This window comes from Eriocheir sinensis, unplaced genomic scaffold (assembly GCF_024679095.1).
Source record: "Eriocheir sinensis breed Jianghai 21 unplaced genomic scaffold, ASM2467909v1 Scaffold759, whole genome shotgun sequence".
Classification (NCBI taxonomy): domain Eukaryota; kingdom Metazoa; phylum Arthropoda; class Malacostraca; order Decapoda; family Varunidae; genus Eriocheir; species Eriocheir sinensis.
In genome coordinates this window covers 39,811-66,017 of record NW_026112119.1, presented here as the reverse complement: position 1 = coordinate 66,017, position 26,207 = coordinate 39,811, and the positions used below count along the sequence as shown (strand labels likewise).

At 45.8% G+C, this 26,207-nt stretch overlaps 2 long non-coding RNA genes across 3 annotated transcripts; both read left to right on the top strand.

Moving 5' to 3' along the window:
- The first annotated feature begins 4,516 nt into the window (after nucleotides 1–4,516).
- Nucleotides 4,517–24,891, top strand: LOC126994254 (uncharacterized). Of its 2 annotated transcripts, XR_007748918.1 has the most exons (8): nucleotides 4,517–4,664; nucleotides 15,194–15,336; nucleotides 15,818–16,001; nucleotides 16,133–16,289; nucleotides 17,077–17,144; nucleotides 17,339–17,554; nucleotides 22,424–22,574; nucleotides 24,209–24,891. It is a non-coding gene; the product is annotated as an uncharacterized LOC126994254 (long non-coding RNA). The 2 variants fall into 2 exon arrangements; XR_007748919.1 differs by lacking the exons at nucleotides 17,077–17,144; nucleotides 17,339–17,554.
- LOC126994256 (uncharacterized) lies at nucleotides 11,471–15,187 on the top strand. Its single transcript, XR_007748920.1, has 3 exons — nucleotides 11,471–12,991; nucleotides 13,581–13,679; nucleotides 14,268–15,187. It is a non-coding gene; the product is annotated as an uncharacterized LOC126994256 (long non-coding RNA).
- Nucleotides 24,892–26,207: the final 1,316 nt, after the last annotated feature.

Here is a 26,207-nt window from a genome sequence, read left to right as displayed (position 1 = left end):
TTATTATTATTATTATTATTATTATTATTATTATTATTATTATTATTATTATTATTATTATTATCATTATTATAAGTAACTCCGGCTTATCATTAACCATTCTTCCTCCAAGAGCATAACGGGGCGGCGGCTTCCATCACACAGGAAGTTGAGGCGTGAAACAGTCTCCCCTCCATTGATACTGATAGCGCCACTCGCCAGCATGGTCCCGCGACACTGTTTGTTGACTTCCTATCGTGCTCCGTGGCCACTAACGCATGATTCGTAGCGTTCATAAACATATTAGCTGGACCCACCCCTGACTTCCCATCGTGCCCCGTGGTAGCGGTCACTAACGCATGATTCGTAGCGTTCATAAACATATTAGCTGGAACCACTCCTGACTTCCCATCGTGCCCCGTGGTAGCGGTCACTAACGCATGATTCGTAGCGTTCATAAACATATTAGCTGGACCCACCCCTGACTTCCCATCGTGGTCCGTGGTAGCGGTCACTAACGCATGATTCGTAGCGTTCATAACATATTAGCTGGACCCACTCCTGACTTCCCATCGTGCTCCGTGGTAGCGGTCCTTAACGTGGATCGCGTGGCTCGTATCGTTATTAAACATACTTGAACTGTAAAGGTAAGAATAATTAAGAGGCCTGACACTCATCCCGGCATACTTATCACATACAGAAAGTCCCACCCCGCGGTGTTGTAACGGGACAAGCGCAGGAAGGGCGGGACGCGGGTTCGGGGGGGGGGTGGGGGGGGTTGCGACAATCTGATCAGGAGGACAAGTGGAAAGAAAAGAGTGATGATATATATATGAGGAAAAAATATCCGTAATTTAAATTCAATGCAAAGAAGGACGGACGAGACGCGGGCGGGGAGGGTGTTGCGACCGTCTGAGCAGGAGGAAAAGTGGGAGGAAAAAGTGATGAATTAAATATATGAGGAAAAAATGTCCGTAATTTAAATTCAGTGTAAAGAGGGAATCTTGATTTCATTTTAAAAAAGAGAGAGAGAGAGAGAGAGAGAGTCAATCTAAGACAAAAAGCAGATTAAAGAAAAAAAGATCAAGTGAAATTTAAGATGAAAAAGAAAACATGAAAACCAACGCAAAATTAGAAAAAAATGTAGGAAATAGAAGAATATTTGGAAGGGAAATCATTTGTGCTTCATGCAAATGTCTGAGAAAGAACCTCAGAAAATTTTGCATCAGACTAAGAGGAAAAAATTAATTATATGGACCTTAGGGGAAAATATAACAAGATAAAAAGATAAATAACTCAAATTTAAAGGAACAGAGGATTTATATGAAGGGCTAAATAAAATATGCGAAAAATAATTAAAAGAGATAAGACTAATTCAGCACATCAACACACACACACACATACACACACACACACACACACGCACGCACGCACGCACGCACTCTCTCTCTCTCTCTCTCTCTCTCTCTCTCTCTCTCTCTCTCTCTCTCTCTCTCTCTCTCTCTCTCTCTCTCTCTTTCAGATTTATGCCCATAAAATATTTAATATTAACGGACATGAAATTCATGCACATGAAAATATACGCACATACACTTACGCACATAACAATTTACCCATGTACACACACACAAACACACATGGCCCGGTAGCTCAGGGGTAGAGCGTCTGGCTCACAACCGTAAGGACCGGGGTTCGATTCCCCGGCCGGAGTAAGATAAGTTGGGTTTATCTTCTTTCACGTGTAGCTCCTTTTCACCTAGCAGTGAGTAGGTACGCGACGTCAGGCAAGGAGTTGTGACCTCGTTGTCACGGTGTTGTGTGAGTGGTCTCAGTTCTACCCAAAGATCGGTACTACGAGCTCTGTGCTCTTCCGTAGGGGAACGGCTGGCTGTCTCGAGAGAGACTCGCAGCAGACCAAGAGGTGAATTACACACACACACACACACACACACATACAGACTACCACCTCCATTATTACTACTACTACTTAACTTCTTAACTCTCTAACTACCTAACTAATTAACTATGAACGGATAAAAAGGGGAGGAAACAAGGGAATGGAGGGAGGGGGAGGAGGAGGAAGGGAGGGAGGAAGAGGAGAAGGAAAGGAGGGAGGACGAGGAGGAAGGGAGGGGGAGGAGGCAGAGAGCGGAAGAAGGACTGGCTATTTGCTATCTGGACGTAAAGAGAGGAGGAGGGAAGGTACGTGTGTGTGTGCGTGTGTGTGTGTGTGTTACCTGCGCTGATCGTCGTGTGAGGTAATTAAGATTTCAACACCTGTCAGTATGAAGTTAATGAACAGTGCAATGATCTTTTTAGTGGTTTGAGGTAAAATTGAATCACCTGTCAGTCTTTGTGTCATTAAGAACGTATTGATTGGTTTAGGAGTCGTGTGAGGGAAGACGTAAGTAGTACCTGTCAGTAGTAAGTATTGGAACGTTAAGGTATGGTGTAGTTTTGTGACCCTGGTGGCAGTTTGACTCCTCTGTACCGTGAACCTAAGGAAACACACACTTGACAAGGCTTTCGTAGGGATTTTGGGCATTTCCAGGGGTAGTTTTGTGACCCTGGTGACAGCTTGATCTTTCCTCTATACCGTGCAATAAGAAAACACACATTGGCAAGGCTTCCCTAGTAGTAGTAAGCATTTCCAGGGGTAGTTTTGTGACCCTGGTGACAGCTTGATCTTTCCTCTGTACCGTGCAAGAAGAAAACACACATTGACAAGGCTTCCCTAGTAGTAGTAAACATTTCCAGGGGTTGTTTTGTGACACTGGTGGTAGTTTGACCCTTCCTCTGTACTGTGAACCTAAAGAAATACACATTTGACGAGACTTTCCTAGGAGTCATGGGCATTTCCAGGGGTAGTGTTGTGACCTCGGTGGCAGTTTGACCCCTCCTCTGTACCGTGAACCTAAAAAGATATATTTGACAAGGCTTTCGTTGGGATTTTGGGCATTTCCAGGGGTAGTTTTGAGACCCTGGTGGTAGTTTGACTCCTTCTCTGTACCGTGAAACAAAAAAGCACACATTAGACAAGGCTTTCCTAGGAGTTGTGGGCATTTCCAGGGGTAGTTTTGTGACCCTGGTGGTAGTTTGACTCCTTCTCTGTACCGTGAAACAAAAAAGCACACATTAGACAAGGCTTTCCTAGGAGTTGTGGGCATTTCCAGGGGTAGTTTTGTGACCCTGGTGGTAGTTTGACTCCTTCTCTGTACCGTGAACCTAAAAAGATATATTTGACAAAGCTTTCGTAGGAGTTGTGGGCATTTCCAGGGGTTGTGTTGTGACCCTGGTGGCAGTGTGACCCTTCCTCTGTACTTTGAGCCTGAAAAATCACTAACGAAAACCCGATTGGGCTCTATTTTGCCCTTTGGAAATAGTTGACTTGAGGGGAAAATAGTTACACGTGGTTACCTTATTCACGTGTATGGCCTGTGTTGATTAGGTGCGCGAGGCCTCAGTGCTCATCTCCGGGGTAATAATAGATAGTGGTTACCTTGTTCACGTGTATAGCCTGTGTTGGTTAGGTGCGCGAGGCCTCAGTGCTCATCTCCGGGGTAATAATAGATAGTGTTCACGTGTATAGCCTGTGTTGATTAGGTGCGCGAGGCCTCAGTGCTCATCTCCGGGGTAATAATAGATAGTGTTCACGTGTATAGCCTGTGTTGATTAGGTGCGCGAGGCCTCAGTGCTCATCTCTGGGGTAATAATAGATAGTGGTTACCTTGTTCACGTGTATAGCCTGTGTTGATTAGGGGGAGTAGTCTAGAGGTGCGCGCGGCCTCAGTGCTCATCTCCGGGGTGAAAACAGATGCAGTGATAACTAGTGATGGGCGATAATTTTTCTTCAGTAATCGATTATTTCCATTACTATTGTGGCCAGTAACGGATTAGTAACCGATGACTTTTTGATTACTCTCACCTTAGAATAGATTATACAGTGATTTATTGGTAGTGTATCAGGTATTGTGTTGTGGTTTCTCTCTCTCTCTCTCTCTCTCTCTCTCTCTCTCTCTCTCTCTCTCTCTCTCTCTCTCTCTCTCTCTCTCTCTCTCTCTCTCTCTCTCTCTCTCTCTCTCTCTCTCTCTCTCTCTCTCTCTCTCTCTCTCTCATCAATGCTTTACTCTTTCCTTATTATCTCTTTGCTTTCATCTATCGTATGTATTTCTTTTTTACTCTATTTCCATTATTTTCCTCCTTTCTCTCTCCATGTTATTACTATTCCTCAACTTTGTACTTACCTTCTTCCTCCTCCTTCACCTCTTCCTCTCTCCTTTCCAAGCTCTCCTTCACGTCAGTTCAGATCTATGGCAGCTTCTAAACTGTTTGTCACCTTTTTCATCTGTCCATCTGACTCATCCTCTCCTGTCCTCTCCTCGTTGTCTGGTGGAGAATTTGAGACCTTCTGTGCTTTGCATGTGTGTTCCAAGCTCTCCCTCACCAAGCAATGCCACTTCAGACCAAGACGTAGTTATTCAGACATGTGGCAGCTTCCAAGTTCCTCCTCCTTACAGGTTGTCTTTCCTCAGATATCTCCTGCATGGTCAGGCAGTGCCAACTCCAGCTGTACGGGCATGTGGCACGCTACCCACCCTGCGCACCGGGCTGTTTCAGAGTGGAAGAGGCTGAGGGAATGCCCACGAAGCTCACAGATTCCGCGTCTCCATGGACCCTGCCGCAAGGTATTTAAGATGGGAAGGGGCCTGCATGAAGGCCTGCTGGGAGGGACTGCCAGGGGGGGTGTTCCACATTCTCAAACATTTGGGGCTCACACTCCCACTGACAAAAGGCTTTCGTAGAGGCTGTGTTTGTATTGCCATGGGCAGCTTTATGAGCCCAGTGATAGTTTGACAAGGCTTCTGCTCCTTGACCTTGACTCTTCTGAATTTTCCACCATCTGGTTAAGACTTCACTGTCATTCTATTACTAAATACATCTGTGCTGTTTATCTCTCACCTAACTCTACCAACTATGTAAAATTCTTTGACTATTTGAATTCTAAAGTGGAGCACATCTTGACCCACTCTCCCTTCGCTGAAATCTCCATCCTAGGAGATTTCAATGTTCACCACCAGCTTTGGCTTTCATCCTCTTTCACTGACCATCCTGGTGAACAAGCCTACAACTTTGCTATCCTCAACGACCTAGAGCAGTTGGTCCAGCACCCTACACGTATTCCTGACCGTCTTGGAGATCGGCCCAACATTCTAGACCTCTTCCTTACCTCAAACCCTTCTGCTTATTCTGTCAAACTGTTCTCTCCGTTGGGCTCCTCCGATCACAATCTTATTTCTGCATCCTGTCCTATCGCTCCTGTACATCCTCTGGACCCACCGAAGAGGCGATGCTTCTGGCATTTTGCTTCAGCTCGGTGGGACGACCTGAGGATGTACTTGTCCGATGTCCCGTGGAATGATTATTGCTTCCAGGATAGAGACCCCTCTGTGTGTGCTCAGCGCATCACAGAGGTGATTGTCTCTGGAATGGAGGCATACATTCCTCGTTCTTTCTCTCCGCCTCACGCTAAAAAGCCTTGGTTTAATCACGCTTGTTCTCGTGCTGTCAATGATAGAGAGGTAGCTCACAAAAGATACCAGAGCCTTCAAACTAATGCTAATTATGAACTTTACATTTCTGCCCGAAATCGTGCCAAATCGCTTCTCCGACTAACCAAAATTCTTTCATTAATAGAAAATGTCAAAACCTTGCTTTCTCTAACTCTTCCCGTGACTTCTGGCATCTAGCCAAAACATCTCCTCCAACTTGACTTTTTCATCTTTACCTCCAGTCATCAGTCCTGACGGCAACGCTTCCGTCTCATCTTTGTCTAAGGCTGAACTCTTCTCTCAAAGTTTTTCTAAAAACTCCACTCTGGACGATTCTGGGCATATTCCCCCTCTGACTCCTTTATGCCTGTTATAAAGATTCTTCAAAATGATGTTTTCTATGCCCTCTCTGGCCTCAATCCTCAGAAGGCTTATGGACCTGATGGAGTGCCTCCTATTGTCCTTAAAACTGTGCCTCCGTGCTGTCACCCTGCCTGGTCAAACTCTTTCGCCTCTGCCTGTCAACATCTACCTTTCCTTCTTGCTGGAAGTATGCCTTCACACAGCCTGTACCTAAGAAGGGTGACCGCTCAATCCCTCAAACTACCGTCCTATTGCTTTACTTTCTTGTCTATCTAAAGCTTTTGAATCAATCCTTAACCGTAAGATTCAAAAGCACCTTTCCACTTCTGACCTTCTATCTGATCGCCAGTATGGGTTCCGCAAGGGGCGTTCTACTGGTGATCTCCTAGCCTTCTTAACTGACTCTTGGTCATCCTCTCTTAGCCGTTTCGGTGAAACTTTTGCTATTGCGCTGGACATATCAAAAGCTTTTGATAGGGTCTGGCACAAATCTTTGCTTTCTAAACTACCCTCCTACGGTTTCTATCCTTCTCTGTACCTTTATCTCCAGTTTCCTTTCTGACCGTTCTATTTCTGCCGTGGTAGACGGTCACTGTTCTTCCCTAAATCTATTAACAGTGGTGTCCCACAGGTTCTGTCCTATCTCCCACTCTTTTCTGTTGTTCATTGATGATCTTCTTTCCAAAACGAACTGTCCTATCCATTCCTACGCCGATGACTCCACTCTGCATTATTCAACTTCTTTTAATAGAAGACCCACCCTTCAGGAACTTAACGACTCAAGGCTGGAGGCTGCAGAACGCTTAGCCTCAGACCTTACTATTATTTCCGATTGGGGCAAGAACCTGGTGTCCTTCAACGCCTCAAAAACACAGTTTCTCCACCTATCCACTCGACACAATCTTCCAAACAACTATCCCCTATTCTTTGACAACACCCAGCTATCACCTTCCTCAACACTAAACATCCTCGGTCTATCCTTAACTCAAAATCTCAACTGGAAACTTCATATCTCATCTCTTACTAAATCAGCTTCCTCGAGGCTGGGCGTTCTGTACCGTCTCCGCCAGTTCTTCTCCCCTGCACAGTTGCTGTCCATATACAGGGGCCTTGTCCGCCCTCGTATGGAGTATGCATCTCATGTGTGGGGGGGCTCCACTCACACAGCTCTTCTGGACAGAGTGGAGGCAAAGGCTCTTCGTCTCATCAGCTCTCCTCCTCATACTGATAGTCTTCTACCTCTTAAATTCCGCCGCAATGTTGCCTCTCTTTCTATCTTCTATCGATATTTCCACGCTGACTGCTCTTCTGAACTTGCTAACTGCATGCCTCCCCCTCCCGCGGCCCCGCTGCACTCGACTTTCTACTCATGCTCATCCCTATACTGTCCAAACCCCTTATGCAAGAGTTAACCAGCATCTTCACTCTTTCATCCCTCACGCTGGTAAACTCTGGAACAATCTTCCTTCATCTGTATTTCCTCCTGCCTACGACTTGAACTCTTTCAAGAGGAGGGTATCAGGACACCTCTCCTCCCGAAACTGACTTATCTTTCGGCCACCTCTTTGGATTCTTTTTAGGAGCAGCGAGTAGCGGGCTTTTTTTTTTTATTAATGTTTACTTTTTTGTGCCCTTGAGCTGTCTCTTTTGCTGTAAAAAAAAAAAAAAAAAAAAAAAAAAAAAAAATGAACGTGAAGACCCGACGGATCTCCTTTGTGGCCTTCAGAAATGGTTGCTGTGGGCCAAAAGCGTCTGAGAACACTCGGCAAACAACATCACGTTGCCGCAGCGTTGTCAGAACGTTATGAATGGTTCCAGTATGTTGTTTGGGACTCTGTGAAGCGTTGTGGGAACAGATTTTTGTCCACTCCAAGAAAGGTTGTGGAGCAATGTATCTGTGACCTTTGCAGGACCTTCTTGCTGCCTCATTGCAGTGTGTGTGCTACCTTTTCAGGACATTCCCATACCTTTTCAGGGCCCTGTTAATGCCTGTTCAGGCTATTGCAAACACCAGATTAGGAAGTGTAACCTTTATTCAATGAATTTTTCTGAACATTTTTTATCAAAATATGATCAAATTTTTAAAGCAGAAATGAAAGAAATGCACATGTTGCAACACAAGCTCTGTGTGGCACCACCGTGTGTGGGCGAAGCTCTGGCTGTTGTGGGTGGCAACAGCTGGGGGACTTTGGTTGAGGTGACCGCCATGCTTGGTAGACACGGAGCAGGAGGAGAGCCAGCTACAGGAGGCTGGAGGCGGGGCGCGTGGCCTCGTGATTGGTGCCATCGGTCATCAGGCGATTCCTCACGCTGACTCAGACTGTAAATACATGTACACTTGTGTAGGTCTATACTGAAACCAAGGGGAGGGGGGGGGGATATATATATATATATATATATATATATATATATATATATATATATATATATATATATATATATATATATATATATATAGATATATATATATATATATATGAGCAAAGAAAGCACAATACCAGTGGGAAAAGGAATAAGGTAGCCAGGGTAGGAAAAGTGAATTCCTTTCTTATGGTATTCCCATTGGCCAAGCCACACCCACCCAAAGCCAATCCCATGCGTTCTGAGAAGGGGGGTGAGGGAGCCCCCACTTGCCATCCAAGCCCGAGAAGAGTCGAAAGACTATACCTACTGACCCCAACGGCCACTTGAAATTTCATGGGCGGGTATTGGGGATTGGAACCCCTGTGCATAAGGTTCATTTTCCCAATGCTACACACTTGCTGTAACTATAATCAATCAATCAGTGGGGGCATACGCTGGGGGGCACGTCGCTGCGCCCACCTTATGACGCCAAGCCCAGGTCCCCCCTGGCGAGTCTCCATGCAGGCCCCCTTCCCTATCAACTCGACACAATCTTCCAAACACCTATCCCCTATTCTTCGACAACACTCAGCTGTCACCTTCTTCAACACTAAACATCCTCGGTCTATCCTTAACTCAAAATCTTAACTAGAAACCTCATATCTTCTCTCTTACTGAATCAGCTTCCTCGAGGTTGGGCGTTCTGTATCGTCTCCGCCAGTTCTTCTCCCCTGCACAGTTGCTATCCATATACAAGGGCATTCTCCGCCCTCGTATGGAGTATGCATCTCACGTGTGGGGGGGCTCCATGCACTCGCACAGCTTTTCTGGACAGAGTGGAGTCAAAGGCTCTTCGTCTCATCAGCTCTCCTCCTCTTACTGATAGTCTTCTACCTCTTAAATTCCGCCGCCATGTTGCCTCTCTTTCTATCTTCTATTGATATTTTCATGCTGACTGCTCTTCTGAACTTGCTAACTGCATGCCTCCCCCCCTCCAGCGGCCTCGCCACACACGACTTTCTACTCAAGCTCATCCCTACACTGTCCAAACCCCTTATGCAAGAGTTAACCAGCATCTTCATTCTTTCGTCCCTCACGCTGGTAAACTCTGGAACAATCTTCCTTCATCTGTATTTCCTCCTGCCTATGACTTGAACTCTTTCAAGAGGAGGGTATCAGGACACCTCTCCTCCTGAAGTTGACTTCTCTTTCAGCCACTCCTCTCCAATCTTTTTAGGGGCAGTTAGTTGCGTGTTTTTTTTATTTTTTTTATTTTAAGCCCTCGATCTGTCTCCTTTGCTGTAAAAAAAAAAAAAAAATGAGTACCTCCTGGAAAGATCTATTGACTTGCTCAAGCCTTTGGATCCTTCTTTTCCTGTATTTTAATTTTTACTTTTTTATTTCATTTGCATTAGCTTGTATTAAAACAACTCTTTTATCACTCATTAATTACTCCATAAATGATCTCACCGTCTCGTATCCCTGGTAGCATGATCCGGCTTAAGTTGTTATTGGAGACTGGTGTTCGGGGATAAACAAGGGAAAAAGAAAATATACATTTATTTAAAATTAAATGAAAGTAATTGCCTTACGCAATATTCTATGCTCAGACGATCATAACGCTGGCATATTCAGCAATGGATAAAACATATGACAAATGACATGTCGTTAAACATAATACTACAATTTGTGCTCAGTTGTTGCCAATAATAATTAATAACACTCGTCATTCCACAGGCAGTGGTTTGTTTCTCTGTACATACATCACAATATTTAAGTACTCTCCTCACATCCTAATAAAACATTCCTATAGTATAATCTACTACAATTTCACGGAAGCACCAAATTATACCACACCCAGTGGTTTATACCTTTGCTTTACATCGCAAACAAATAATCACAATCCTGTCCCACTCACAATCCTACAACACATCTCCTACAACAGCCATTCTCAGCTGAGTGAGTAGCAAGTCTGCTTGAAGCGAGTGCAAGGCTCGGTCTGCCCATATCACTGTTGTCTAGGTCACATTTTTCCTTGCTTGAGGCGGAACTACATCTTTGACACGCCTTCATTTTCTACATAACCAGTAGCCAATACCTCCTGTCAACAACCATTGGCTCGCTCATTATGTTATATTGTTTACTTCTCCTACTATTTGTGATTTCACTCTTAAGACACTCCCACAGTGACTTCTCTTTTCAGTTATTCGCTTATAGCATTTCGTCACACCGCACGTGACATGTTAGAGTCCTCTTGAATGGTTATCCACACTTCCTGACCACGCCTACTGGGTATCTGTTTTCTGTATGTGGGTCTGGGTATTTTCCATAACCTCTCAGTAGTGTTAGTGCTTATCAGATGTTTACAACTTTGTATATCTGACTAATTGCTTTCCTTCCCTCTCCTATCATATTTACATTTTCTGTCTCCATATCTCCACTCGGTATTTGCCTCTGATTGGGGTCTCTATTAATTAACTGTGCTGCTATGGTCGTCTTCTGTTTGTCCATATTCTGGGTCCCAACAAATCCATGAACTCCGTGGGCGTCCCCTTGGCCTCCTCCACTCAAGATTGTTTCTTACAGAGACAACCCGATGAGCAGGAGCAGCTTCAGGGTAACGTGCCACATGCCCGTATAGCCGGAGTTGGCATTGACGAACTATAGCTATGCAGGTAAGGTAATATATGTCAAATCAGTCTCGCGGAGTAGTTGCTGGTTTGACACAAAGTCATTCCAGCGATATCCCATGATTCTGCGTAGACACTTATTACCAAAGGCATCAAGCTGCCTCTCCAAGTCCCCATTTATTGTCAATGTCTCACAACCATAGAGTAAGACAGGGAGCACAAGGGACTTGAAGATCCGAATCTTTGTCCTTCTGCACAGGTACCGACAACGCCATATACTCGTGCTGAGCGAGTCCATAACACCATGGGCCAGACCAATCCGCCGTTAGACTTCCTGGCGAGACTCACCGTTGTTACAAACTACGTTTTCAAGATACGTGAAACTTTCTGAGATCTCTACGTCCTCGCCACACACATGAATAGACAGTACTGTGTCATCCAGCAAGCCTCCAAACACCTGTACCTTGGTCTTGGCCCAGGAGACCTGAAGTCCCATGGACTTTGCCTCCTTGTGCAGTGCCTCAAGAGCCATCACCAAAACCTCCAGCGACTCCGCCAGGATTACTGCATCATCAACAAAAACAAGGACCCTGGTATTGCCAATGTATAAGCCCCCCCCCCCCCCACACACACACACACACTTCTTAGCACTCTGTCCCATAATACAGGCCAGTCAGCAGACCAATAGTCCTCGCAGGAATCCCACGGAGTCGCAGAAGATCCCAGAGTGCCTCGCGATGCACTGAGTCAAACGCTTTCTTGAGATGGACATAAGCTGCAAGCATCCCCTGTTCAAACTCACATTGGTGCTCCACCAGTACGCTAGGATACGGTCAGTTGTTGACTTAGCAGGCGTGAACCCACACTGTTCAGGTCTCTGCAGCTTCAGCAGCTGGCTGCGAATGCACCAGCAATAGGTGGGCAAGCCCCTTGCCTGGCACACTGAGCGGTGTAATACCACGGTAGTTGTTGCAGTCCACCAACAGTTTGGCCCACAGTAACTCCCTACATATTCATTATTCAAAGGAACAAAAAAACAAGTCAGTGCAACATGGTCTGGAGCAAGGGAAGGAGAAATGGCAAGCTGCATTTATGCTGAGCAAATTTAGCCCCCAAAAGTTACAAATATGGAAGTGTACATGTTTATGGCTGTTTTAATTGATATTATATGCAGCACAGCATGGATTGTTCCCCTCACCCCATACTTTTTTGTGTGTGTTATACCTGTTGTTGTTGTTGACTCTAAGAGAGTGACTTGCTAGGAATTATAGATGCCAGGGCCGACAGAACCAGGGTGGGAGGTGAAATTATAAGTTTTTTTTAACCTTTGCTGGGCGGGATAGAGCACACTTATCACCAGACAGAGAACCAGGTGGAGAGGTGGAGTTATAACCTTTGCCAGGGCAGGATGGAGCACACTTATCACCAGACAGAGAACCAGGTGGAGAGGTGGAGTTATAACCCTTGCCAGGGCAGGATGGAGCACACTAACACCAGACAGAGAACCAGGTGGAGAGGTGGAGTTATAACCTTTGCCAGGGCAGGATGGAGCACACTTATCACCAGACAGAGAACCAGGTGGAGAGGTGGAGTTATAACCTTTGCCAGGGCAGGATGGAGCACACTTTACACCAGACATAGAACCAGGTGGAGAGGTGGAGTTATAACCTTTGCCGGGGCAGGATGGAGCACACTAACACCAGACAGAGAACCAGGTGCAGAGGTGGAATTATAACCTTTGTCGGGGTAGGATGGAGCACACTAACACCAGACAGAGAACCAGGTGGACAGATGGAATTATAACCTTTGCCAGGGCGGGATGGAGCACACTAACACCAGACAGAGAGCTAGGCGGAGAGGTGGAATCAGAGCATTAGCCTGAACAAGGAGGAATATACTAACATGACAGGAGAGTTAGAGCATCCTAGGAAAGGCCATAATCCTGTAGTGGACTGTTGATGGTTAACCTGTCCACTGCAACTGTCAGGGATTTGTCCTTCTCTGGTAGCCTGGTAACTTATAGTCCCAGGTTTCCTCTGCCTCTATGGTGGATAGTGGAGTGTTTCCCATGTGGTATTGGTGTGCTGGATATCCCTTCACTGGTAGCCTGGTAACATACACTCCCAGGTCTTTCTCTGCCTCTGTGGTGGATAGTGGAGTGTTTCCCATGTGGTATTGGTGTGCTGGATATCCCTTCACTGGTAGCCTGATAACATACACTCCCAGGTCTTTCTCTGCCTCTGTGGTGGATAGTGCAGTGTTTCCCATGTGGTATTGGTGTGCTAGATATCCCGTCACTGGTAGCCTGGCAACTTATAGTCCCAGGTTTCCTCTGCCTCTGTGGTGGATAGTGGAGTGTGTCCCATGTGGTATTGGTGTGTTGGATATCCCTTCACTGGTAGCCTGGTAACATACACTCCCAAGTCTTCCTCTGCCTCTGTGGTGGATAGTGGAGTGTTTCCCATGTATTGGTGTGCTGGATATCCCTTCACTGGTAGCCTGGTAACATACACTCCCAAGTCTTCCTCTGCCTCTGTGGTGGATAGTGGAGTGTTTCCCATGTGGTATTGGTGTGCTAGATATCCCTTCACTGGTAGCCTGGTAACTTATAGTCCCAGGTTTCCTCTGCCTCTGTGGTGGATAGTGGAGTGTTTCCCATGTGGTATTGGTGTGCTGGATATCCCTTCACTGGTAGCCTGATAACATACACTCCCAGGTCTTTCTCTGCCTCTGTGGTGGATAGTGCAGTGTTTCCCATGTGGTATTGGTGTGCTGGATATCCCTTCACTGGTAGCCTGGTAACATACACTCCCAGGTCTTTCTCTGCCTCTGTGGTGGATAGTGGAGTGTTTCCCATGTGGTATTGGTATGCTGGATATCCCTTCACTGGTAGCCTGGTAACTTATAGTCCCATGTTTCCTCTGCCTCTGTGGTGGATAGTGGAGTGTGTCCCATGTGGTATTGGTGTACTGGATATCCCTTCACTGGTAGCCTGGTAACATACACTACCAAGTCTTCCTCTGCCTCTGTGGTGGATAGTGGAGTGTTTCCCATGTATTGGTGTGCTGGATATCCCTTCACTGGTAGCCTGGTAACATACACTCCCAAGTCTTCCTCTGCCTCTGTGGTGGATAGTGGAGTGTTTCCCATGTGGTATTGGTGTGCTAGATATCCCTTCACTGGTAGCCTGGTAACTTACAGTCCCATGTTTCCTCTGCCTCTGTGGTGGATAGTGGAGTGTTTCCTATGTGGTATTGGTGTGCTGGATATCCCTTCACTGGTAGCCTGGCAACTTATAGTCCCAGGTTTCCTCTGCCTCTGTGGTGGATAGTGGAGTGTTTCCCATGTGGTATTGGTGTGCTGGATATCCCTTCACTGGTAGCCTGATAACATACACTCCCAGGTCTTTCTCTGCCTCTGTGGTGGATAGTGCAGTGTTTCCCATGTGGTATTGGTGTGCTGGATATCCCTTCACTGGTAGCCTGGTAACATACACTCCCAGGTCTTTCTCTGCCTCTGTGGTGGATAGTGGAGTGTTTCCCATGTGGTATTGGTATGCTGGATATCCCTTCACTGGTAGCCTGGTAACATACACTCCCAAGGCTTTCTCTGCCTTTGTGGTGGATAGTGGAGTGTTTGCCATGTGGTATTGGTGTGCTGGATATCCCTTCACTGGTAGCCTGGTAACTTACACTCCCAAGGCTTTCTCTGCCTTTGTGGTGGATAGTGGAGTGTTTGCCATGTGGTATTGGTGTGCTGAATATCCCCTCCAAAGGTGCAGGACTTAACATTTTTATTCATTTAATTATAGCAGACACTTTGTTCCATTCCTGTAGCTTGGTGAGGTCAAGAGTTAAACATAGTAATGTAATGGCATTTTCTTGCATGGGATGTGCATTAGTGTGTGACCCTGATGTGAAATTTGTCGTTTGAGAGGAATGAAAGGTTGTCATGTTTGGTTGTTGTTCAGCAGTACAGTGATCAGCAGGATCCTCCAGCAGACCAAGCACTGGGGTTTGGGAGTGTATTTTTTCTTTTTTCCAATTCTTTGCCGATCGAAGGGCTTGATCAGTAGTTATTTAGCAAGATTGAATTAGTTTCCATTCTTGTTTCCAGTATATTCATGGACACATAAAGCGGTAAGCTTGTGGTTGTTGCAGCATTCTCTGCCGAACTGAAGGGCTTGCTCAACAGTTATTTAGCAAGATTGAATTAGTTTCCATTCTTGTTTCCAGTATATTCATGGAAACATAAAGAGGTAAGCTTGTGGGTGTTGCAGCATATGTTTCTTCTTTCTACAAACACTGTTTTCGACTTTCTTCTGCGGAGACTTCCAGCGCTGGGCCCGGCCGCTGCAAGCCTTGTTGGGTCAGCATGTGGGAAGTCACCGAGATGGAGTTTGAGGCGGTCGGCCTCAACCATGAGGGTGCGCATGGATCTGTAGCGGCAGCCTGGTGTAATTATGTACATCGGTGAGTTTGTTATAATATAGGTGATGATTTGGTATATGTGTACGATGTAGTGATCCACGACCCGATGAAATGTGGAGGATGAGATAGGCGTGTGTGTAATAGAAGTCGGAAGAGAAAGAGAACGTGGTGAGTTAAAGGGCAGACTGAAGAAATGAAGGTGAAGAAAACGGGAAGATTTAGAGGGTCACTACAGATCCATTGTCATGTTCCGTTGATAACCTCTTGATTGATTCATGTTTGGTTGACGTCTCACTATGATATTGCAGTAAATATTTAGTTGTATCATTTTACATCATTGTGCATGACATGGATATCCACAAAGTGTTCCTAAAGTATGATGATTGAATGTTTTGACAAGAATATGAAAATTCACTCTTAGTTAGTGAGCAAACTAAGAAACTGTGTATGTGAGGTATTTGTTTCCATGTTATTATATTTTTATTCTGATTATTTCCTTATTCTCGGGCTGTGTGAGCGACAGGCTGGCCGTGAGCCTTGCCAGGGAGTGCTGGGCGGCCTGGTGCCCCGGCTGAAGGCAAGCGGCCTCCCTGAGACACCCAAAGACTGGCTGACAGAAGGTCTTGTGGTGGTACTGGTGTCTGAAGGCTGTGCAGTGGTGCAGACACAGGCTCAGAGTGCCCAGGTGGAGCAAGGCTCTGATGCTGGTGAGTGTTGCTGCTGACAGATTACTGATAAGGGAACAGGCAGGGAATATAAACAAAACAGACATGGTACTTGTAAGTATGGCCAGTAGTGCCTCTTCTGCATCTTCTTATTTTCTATAAATGTTTCCAAGGTTGCCGCCTGTCTGGGAGCAGACTCACAGAGGCCGGCGCCCTCAGCAGTGACGAGGAGTCTCCCTGAAAGCTCTCCCTCAAGGCACAGCAGCAGGCCACCGTCACCCTTGTCATCGGGAGCACCGAGAGTATCCCGAGGAACACTTCAATGTCCAGGTGAGAAGCGGGGGCTTCGTGGTGCAGTGGTTAGAACACTTGGCTCACAACCGAGAGAGCCCGGGTTCGATTCCCGGGCGGAGTGGAAAAATTTGGGCGGCTTTTCCGATACCCTACGCCCCTGTCCACCCAGCAGTGAATGGGTACCAGGTATTAATCGGGGGTTGTGTCCCAGCCATCTCCTGGAATCTGTTCCCTTCTCCTATAATTCTTTCCCCTTCTGTCTCTCTCCGGCATATGACCACAGATGTTGCGCCCACTAAACCAAACTTTCCAACTTATCCAGGTGAGAAGCCTTGAGCTTTTTTGGAAATTATCCTTGGGAAAACTTATAATATAAAGCATCTTTAACCTGTCTGCTGCGATGGGCACGGATTTGGCTTTCACTGGTACCATGAAAACATGTACTCCCAGGTCTCTCTCTGCTTCTGTGGTGGATAGTGGAGTGTTTCCCATGTGGTATTGGTGTGCTGGATACCCCCTCCCAAGGTGCAGGACTTTACATTTTTCTTCATTGAATTGTAGCAGCCACTTTTTGTTCCATTCCTGTGGCTTGGTGAGGTCTTCTGGTAGGAAATTTGCAGTCAAGGGGTTAAAGATGCATATTTTTCATCAAAACTACTATTGAAAATCCTCTTGCATTCTCGAATAGGCAAAAGCAGCTCAGGATTTTCTCCAACAGACTCTTTGTAAGTTCCAATCCTTGTTAGTGACAGCCGGTGAGAGGCAACACTTTGGCAGGAGGTGAAGCTTGGGCTGATGATGATGATGATGATGACTGTTGCAGGTGTGAGGATGTCAAGCCACCACAAGCCAGGAGGGAAGTGGCTGCTGGGGCCAATACAGCAGGTGGAGGTGAAACAAAACCCTTAACCCGGTAGCAGCGACGGGCCAAATTTGTGGCTTTACCGTGTTGCAGCGCCGGGCCAAATTTGTGCCATGATATAAACCCCCAAAAATGGATGATACATAAACTGATCACAAATGTTTTGATATATATTATAAATGGTTTGTGTGAGGGGTGATTTTTTCTAATTTTTCTCGCTTAGAGGGACCATTAAGAAACATGATCCCGCTGCTACCACCACCGGGTTCAGCATCACCTCTTCACCCCTGGATGAAGGAGATGTTTCTTGGCGGCCAAACTCAGGAGACTCACCAGAAAAGACCATTCACCCGTGCCTTATATTGTGGGTGAGGAGAGCAGCCTGGACCAAGAATCAAGAACTGGAATGAAGAACCAATTAATTAAGGCTCTGAGACTGGTTAGTGTTGCTGCTGACAGATTACTGATACGCGAACATGCAGGGAATATAAACAAAACAGACTATTCCAAGGGTGTCAGCCTATCAACGTTGTGATGGTGTCTTGTTGTCAAAGTCGTAATACCGCATAGTATCATCATGGACTAGACTTTTGATGCTTTGATAACTTCTGATTTTTTTTTTTTGTATTTTTTGATGACTTTTGACAATTTGATGCTTTGATAACATCTGGATTTATTGATGTATTGATGACTTCTCACTTTTGATGCACTGAAATGATATGAAACTGTTGACATACTGATGGGATAAGGGTAAAAAGCTGTTTTTGACAAAATGAAAACATCTGTAAAATTTGATGGATTGATAGTTTTTTGCTGATTTGATGAAATGACAGGACCAGTTTTTTACACTGATGCTCCCCCCTGGACCATCTCCCAAGAGGTATGTTTAACCCGGTAGCAGCGATGGGCCAAATTTGTGGCTGTACCGTTTAGCAGCGCCGGGCCAAATTTGTGGCTGTACCGTTTAGCAGCGCCGGGCCAAATTTGTGGCTGTACCGTTTAGCAGCGCCGGGCCAAATTTGTGCCACGATATAAACCCCCAAAAATAGATGATACATAATCTGATCACAAATGCTTTGATATATATTATGAAATGGTTTGTGTGAGGGGTGATTTTTTCTCATTTTTCTCGCTTAGAGGGACCATTAAGAAACATGATCCCCGCTGCTACCACCACCGGGTTAACTGAGTCATGCACACAAGCAGCACTACACTCACCAGGAGACATTTTACATAAAACTGGCTACAAAATACTGCTGCTGCTGGCCAGAATGGAGATCAGGCTTCAGCAGGATTCCAGCAAGGTGCTCTCTTTACTTCTTTGTGTGATTTTGAAAACACTTCAGCAGCCGAGGGGAATGTGTAATGCCAAAATTTAGTTAAGTACGGGAAAATGTAAATTAGGGAAGAAAAGTAGTGTTAAGTATTATAAGTAGATATAAGTGTCACCAGGACTGTTGCTGGGTGGAATTTATATCTACTTATAATACTTAACACTACTTTTCCTCCCTAATTTACATTTTCCCGTACTTAACTAAACTTTGGCATTACAAACGCTCAAGAGAAAGCGTGATATCTATGCAAACCTTCCTGCAGGGGTGAGCTGAAAGGTGAAAATGTAGTTAGCACGACTCCTTGGAGAAGAGACACACCATTAGTAGTTTGTCTGGTGAGGAAAGCTTCACCAGTCATGCTGCTTGTACAGGGGAGAAGACTTCAGTGTTGTCCTCCAGGCCTCTTTGCAAAGCGTATTCTGGATCAAGCAGCAGACCCAAGAAAGTCCACTTGAAGCCACTTGATTATATGAATGACTTTGTTAGATATGCAGAAATTAAAGCAGTGGCTGCAGGTCTCTGTGATGAATTTAAAGTACCAGGACCTGATGCCACAAAGAACTTAATGGAAGAGTTGGACCATGAAGAAGAAGACCTCCCAGAGGAAAGTCACCCTTGGGAAGCTACCGTCAACAGTGATGCAGTATGTGAGCCTTTATTTACATCCTTCCTGGTGATTGACGAGGGCTTTGAGACTGAGCAGTGTTCCTCCAGCCTAGCCCTTGTCAGGCAGGACACTCCCCCTGAGGCACCCAACATTACCAAGCTGTACCAAGTGTTCATGGCTGGCGAGCACAGTGTCTCAGAGGAAGAGGTCATCAAAAACAAACACATGGTGTCCACAGCTCTTAATGATCAAATTGTCAGTGCACTCCTCAAGAGGGGAATGAAAACCATTGGTCTCCAGGCCCACACCTGGCCAGTCATTGCCAAGGGGCGCTCGGCTGTTGTTGTTGGTGAGGAGTCTTATGGGAAGACAATGGGTTGTGTTGTGCCTCTGTTGTCCACCATTCTGGATATATGGAAGCTCATCAGTGAGCGACTCAGCCCAGGGATTGGCCCAGTGATGGTGGTGGTGTGCAGTGGTTGGCAGTGGCATGTGTGTGGCAGAGTATGTGGTCACCCTCCTGCCAGCCAGTGCACCCTTCAAGATCATGACAGCTTGAGGAGGCTGTGAACACGAGGAGGAGGTCAGCACAGGCAGGCAACTCTGCAGTGGTTGTGACGTCTTGGTCACCACAGCACCCTGCCTCCTGCACTTGTTGACGGGCAGCCCGCAGGGGGCAGCTACCACCCTGAAGAGGTGCTGCTGTCTAGTGTTTGATGATATAGATGTCACACTGCAGCAGTTCCCTCTGAAGTTAAGGAAATCCTCATAGTGCTGGAGAAGGCACGAAGGAAATGTGGCCACCGAGACCTGGAGCTGCAGGTTGTGTTAGTGAGTGCCAGGTGGACGGAAATGTGGTAAAAACCTCTGATGTACCTCAACGTATTCCAAGATTTTGAAGAGATTTTCAAGGTCAAAAGGAGCCTCAGTGCCTCAAGGTACATAGTGCATCTCACCCAGTACAGAGACAAGGCTGGGGCCCCGTGCACTAACCTCGCCAACACCTACCCTGCCCTGCACAGCCACTATATGGCAAAGTTGTTGGGGAATTTCAACAGCTATTTCCCTGAGCTAACTGAGGAGCAGGCTGCTTCTTACCAGTGGATCGAAAAGCCCTTCATTGAGGATATTGAGATGAAGCTCCCAGAAGCCTCACAGTCAAAATTATTAGAGGAGCTCATTGGCCTATCATCTGATGGTACCATGAAGACTCGATTCAGTGCAATGCCACTTGAAACCTTCTGGGCTCATTGTCTTCATGAGTTCACGATTTCTCATGGAGCAGCTATGAAAGGGTTGTTACCTTTCACCACCACCTACCTATGTGAATCAACCTTTTCAGCCATGACAGTACTGAAAATTAAATACAGGTCAAGATTAAGGATCGAAGATGACATGCGTGTCAGTTTATCAAGTTTTTTTTATTTATTTTTTATTTTTTACGTGTGCGCCTATTGCGCTGGTAGGCTCTCTTCAGGGGCCTGGATGGTAGTCGGCCCCAGCCCGTCACGGCCCAGGCAAGTGTTTATAGTGGCGCTGTCTTCTCTTGGCTCATGTTACCCCCCGGAACTCGTTCTTGACTCACTTTGACGGTTTCTTCTAGAGTCCAAGTTGATGAGTGGTCTTCAGGACAGCATGTGGGTAGTTTTAAGCCACTCGGCGGTGGCTGAAAAATCCGAGATGATAGCGTGGGGATCCGACCCGCGTCGTCCATCACGCGGTGAATGTGGGCCCAGCACGCTACCACTCAGCCACCGCCTACCCCCACGCATTGATAACATCATTGCTAGCAGTCAGCAGCAAGTATCTCATCAAGTGAAATATAAACATCATTTGCAGATAAAGAAAAAGTTAATTGATCATAAACAAAACTTAATGAGGGAAGCTTTCTATATGACCATGTTATTTGTAACTTAATTTTTCAGTCGCTAAATAAGAGTTTATCATTTTGAAAGCCTAATTATTCTGTTTTCTTAGAAGTGAAGTTTACTTTATTTTCCATTTCGTAAATATACACAGATTTTTTTTGTATCATTTATGTACAATGAAAACAATCTGATGATTAACACAACTTTCTCTGAAAAGAAAACCTGTATCAAAAGCTCTCTGTCTGGCCCGGCACTGTGCCAAGAGAAGCTGACACTCAACCAAGATCGAGGTGAAGGTGAAGGTCGTGGAGGTCGTGTCACTGCACCGAGGAATTCTTCGCCATCAAAGCAGATAAATTAAAGGAGTGGGTACTGAGACGTGCACTGAACTTGAGGTAGAGGGCAGAAGACCGCCAGGAAGGCCAAGGAAGACATGGAGAAAGGTGGTGAAGGAAGATACGAAGAGGCTGAACATCACGGAAGAAATGGCTATGGACCGGCAACAGTGGAGGAGGCTCATATCCCGTCCAACCTCACTATAGGGAATAAATGGATGTTAAACAATGGTGATGATGGTGATGATGAGTACTGCTTTCTGTCTTCATTGACGTACACGGGAAATATTGTTCATGTCAGCATTTGTAAGTCCACATCTGCCGGATCAGACTTCTGTGTGAGATGGAAACTCAAGGAAAGTTTGAATCATGGAGTTTGTGGATGTTACCATGAACTAAATCCAATTATAAAGAAATAAGGAAAGGCAGTATATATTTTAGTCTTCAACCAAGGCCAAGAATGATAAATACCAAGTGATATTCTTCCATTAAAAGGTTCAGTCATAACAAAAGCCGGTATTTCTTTCACGTTCTCAATTCACTGTTTAAAAAGCCTCTCGTAGTGTAGTGCAGTGACTAGGCCTGATAAGGGAGCCTCCCATAACCCACTTGGCGAGCGGGGTGTACCTCTTTGGCCGACTCGGTAGGGAGTGGCTCTCCCGTCATGCTGGTCGTGGGTTCAATCCCAGGCAGCCGGCGAATACCCTCTCCTTGGCTTGATTAATTTCTCGTGTGTTTCGATACACACAGACGTCATGTGGAGGAAATAAAAAAGATAAAATAAGCTCTCGGGGCATGACAGTAAAAGTTCCTGGGCTTGTCCTGGGTTGTTTTGTGATTCTGGTGATGGTTTTACACACCCAGGTCTGCACGCTGGACTGGAAAATCAACCACAAAAACCTGGTTAATCTTCTCTGTAGCCTTGGGAAATAGTCGTAATGGGAACCTGAAATGTTTTAACCCGGTAACAGCGACGGGCCAAATTTGTGCCATGAAAGATGATACATAAACTGATCACAAATGCTCTGATATATATTATGAAATGGTTTGAGTGGATGATGATTTTTTCTCTTTTTTTTTTCTTGCTTGAAGGGACCATTAAGAAACATGATCCCCACTGCTACCAGGTTAAAATACGACTCAAAAGCACATTCCTTTCTACAGACTGAACTCCCTTGAAGTAAAAATGAGGTGCCTGGCCAAGCTGCTGGGTCCGTGTGACCACCGCGGGGACGCTGGAGGAGCCCGGTGCTGCCTTCCTGGGGCCCACACCCTCCTCAGCATCTCCCTGCCTTGTTACACTCAATGACAATAGGTACATAATTAGTAACCTAATGCCCTTTAACTAATAATCTATCAGAATTAAAATAGTTACCTTTCACTGAAAGACAGTAGCCTATCACCTCTTATCTAATTATTCATAACACAGAGAGTCGTACTGATTAGTACATAAAAATATATCAGAAGTAAACTGGTGACCACCCGTGATGGGTGTAATTCTATAGTTCTGTGTTGTTTCTCCCCCTCTGCCTGGGAGCAGCTATTATGAATAGTTCCATTATACCTTGAATGCTTTTTGGGTGGCTGGCTTAAGTATTCTTAATATCTCATAATATAATTCATGTTGACTGAGTGCCACTAATCCACAGGTATATGCAATGGTTTGTTAACCAAATTAGCACACCCATATGAGCCATGAAGACAACTACACAACTTTTTCAAATAGAAATGTCAATAGATAAATAAAACACTAAATATACTTAGCAAAAATATCCATTGCGTCGGCTGAGAAGACAGACTCTGTTGTGCTGGCGGTGTACAATACGCTGCCCATTAAAACGCTTGTACAATAAAAATGAAGGTGTTTTGAATAATTATTTGCCTCATATATGCTTTCAGCATGCTAGGTATGTCATATGACATACCTAGCATGCAGAAAGCATATATAAGGCAAATAATTATTCAAAACACCTTTATTTTTATTGTACAAGTGTTTTATTGGGCAGCGAACGAAAACGAGATTTGTATCCAATAAATTAAAAAAAGTAAATCTGCAATGATATGTATCACTGCAGATTTACTCATTACTGAATTTATTGGATACAAATCTCGTTTTTGTCACCTCAACCGCTCCCCAAAATCTTCTAACCAAAATGCCGACTTTTCGTTCGCGAGCGACTGAAAAGCAGCCGTTGAGAGCGACTGTAAGACCTGATCGCACGCGGAAGGCTTTCGTAGCGAACGAAAACGGGTGACTGTAAGACCGGCCCTGTATCTTTAAATTTCCTCCGCTTATAACAGACTAAGTCCCCCCCCCAATTAGCCAATTATATCCAGGGTCTGCTGTACCTTGGTAGTGTAGTGCATGATAACAGCGGTGGGTCTTACCAGGCCTGGCAGCCCGTGGTGTTGTGGACTGGCCCAGCACCAGACCACTATAATACATTGTCAATATATAGGCAGGCAGGCAAATCTCAGTTCCGTGTGTGTGTGTGTTGTTTTTCTATGTAATATTATTATCTCTCTCTCTCTCTCTCTCTCTCTCTCTCTCTCTCTCTCTCTCTCTCTCTCTCTCTCTCTCTCTCTCTCTCTCTCTCTCTCTCTCTCTCTCTCTCTCTCTCTCTCTCTCTCTCTCTCTTCCATAACTTTTCTCTCTCTCTTTCTCTGTCTGTCTGTCTCTTTCTTCCTTCCATAACTTCAGCATTCTCTCTCTCTCTCTCTCTCTCTCCTTCCAATTTCTTCTCCCTTTTCCTCCACTTACCTCCTTCCTCCCTCCATTTGGTTATCTCCCTTCCTTCCTTCCTCACTCTACATCCTCCTCTTCTTTCTCTTCCTTCTTCCTCTGTCTTTCATAATTCTCTTCTTTAGCATAGTTTCTCCTCCTCCTGTTATTGTATCTTGTTCCTCATTTGGTCTCTCTCTCCCCATTAATAAAGTTATTTTCCTCAGGTGTGTGTTGATGCTGGGACGAAGAAGAGGAGGAGGAGGAGGAAGATGATGATGATAGAGGCAACATGAAGAAAAGAAGAAGAGGAGGAGGAGGAAGAATGGAAGAAGAAGAACAAGAGGAGGAAGAGGAAGAAGAGAAGAAGAAACAAGCACACACACACACACACACACAGGCACATAAGACAAACACCTATTTTTTTTATATTATCCATTTTTATTAGTCCATATAACATACATTATATACATATAATGATATTATACAACATATGCATAATTCTATACATTTGATCATAGAGAGTGAGAGACTTGAAAGGTGAGAAAGAGAGCCCCCCCCCTCTCTCTCTCTCTCTCTCTCTCTCTCTCTCTCTCTCTCTCTCTCTCTCTCTCTCTCTCTCTCTCTCTCTCTCTCTCTCTCTCTCTCTCTCTCTCTCTCTCTCTCTCTCTCTCTCTCTCTCTCTCTCTCTCTCTCTCTCTCTCTCTCTCCACAGCTCACAGGACCCCACGGATGTACCCCCCATGGTATGTTGACAACCCCCCCACAGACGCATACCCCCCACAGCCACATGAAGGACCCCCCGCCCCCCCTAGCTAACATACTGCCCACATAGCCTTATCAATGTTACTATGTGTATGTATGTATATGTGTGTGTGTGTTTTTCTATTAATAAAAAGTTAATTTGTAATGTGTGAGTTATATTCCTATGAGAGAGAAAGAGAGAGAGGAGGTAAGGGAAGGAGAGAGATGAGAGAAGGAAAAGAAATAAAGAACAGAAGAAATTTACTGATAAAAGAGGGAGATATTAAAAGGGAGAGACTTTAAGGCAAGGCAAGGGAAAGTAATAATATTGATAGGAAATGGGTCTTGACTAACCTACTAACTATGGGATGAGAGAGAGAATACGGGTTTAGAAAGGGTAAGTTGGCCTCTGACCTGCACCTGCTGCTGACCTCAAAGTGGAGTGCTGCCCTGGATCATGGAAGGGCCACTGCCATTGTGGCATGAAGCCATCATCGAAAAACTCCGCGCTGCAGGTGTCGAGGGGCCTCTCCTCCAACTCTTCACTGACTACCTGAGGGAGAGTGGTACTCAACGGCAGAGAGTCGGAGGTGCATCCAATCCGAGCAGGTGTTCCCCAGGGAAGCTGCCTAGGCCCTCTGCTCTGGAACATTTATATAAATGAACTATTAAACTTAATACCCAGTACACAGGCCTATGCAGATGACATCACCCTGACCCACAGCTACGATCCAGAGAAGGCTCGCACCACAGCTGAGCTCAACTACACTCTGAGCCGCATCGTGGCCTGGGGCAGGTGAAATTCGCCTCCAACAAAACTCAGCTGCTCACTGTCTCCAGGTCGAGTGAGCCCCTGCCCCTGGCTTTCGAAGGAAAGGCACTGGCGTCCCAGGAAGAGGTGGATATTTTGGGGGTTACTTACGACAGGAAGCTAACCTTCAAATCCCACATCGAGCGACTCGCCAGAGAGGGCTCGGGGAAGCTGGCATCCCTGAGGAGGATGTCATGGCTTCTTGACAGCAAGGAGCTTCAGATCCTCTACAAGGCGCAGGTTCGCTCGTCCTTGGAGTACGCGTGCCTGGCGTGGGGAGGCACGGCTCACAAACACCTCGTCCTCCTCGACAAGGTACAGGGCCGTGCAGCGAGGCTGATCAGGGACAGCGGCAGCATGCAGCAGCATCCGGGGCTCTGCAGCCTCCAGCACTGCCATGACATGGCGGGGCTAACGGTGATGTACAAAATACATCATCAGCGGGTCCATCACCTCCAGGCTCTGAGGCAGCCCCTCCGGCGAGCCCAGGTAGCCACCAGGTCAGCCTCCCGAGTTCCCGCAGAGCTGCTACAGCCCCGCTGCAGAACGTGGCATCACCAGAGGCAGTTCATCAACACCTATGTAACCTGGTGGAATGGACTGCTTGCCTTGCAGCAATGCCTGGAGAACACGACTGTGCAGTGCTTCAAGGAGCTGGTGAACGCGTGGCT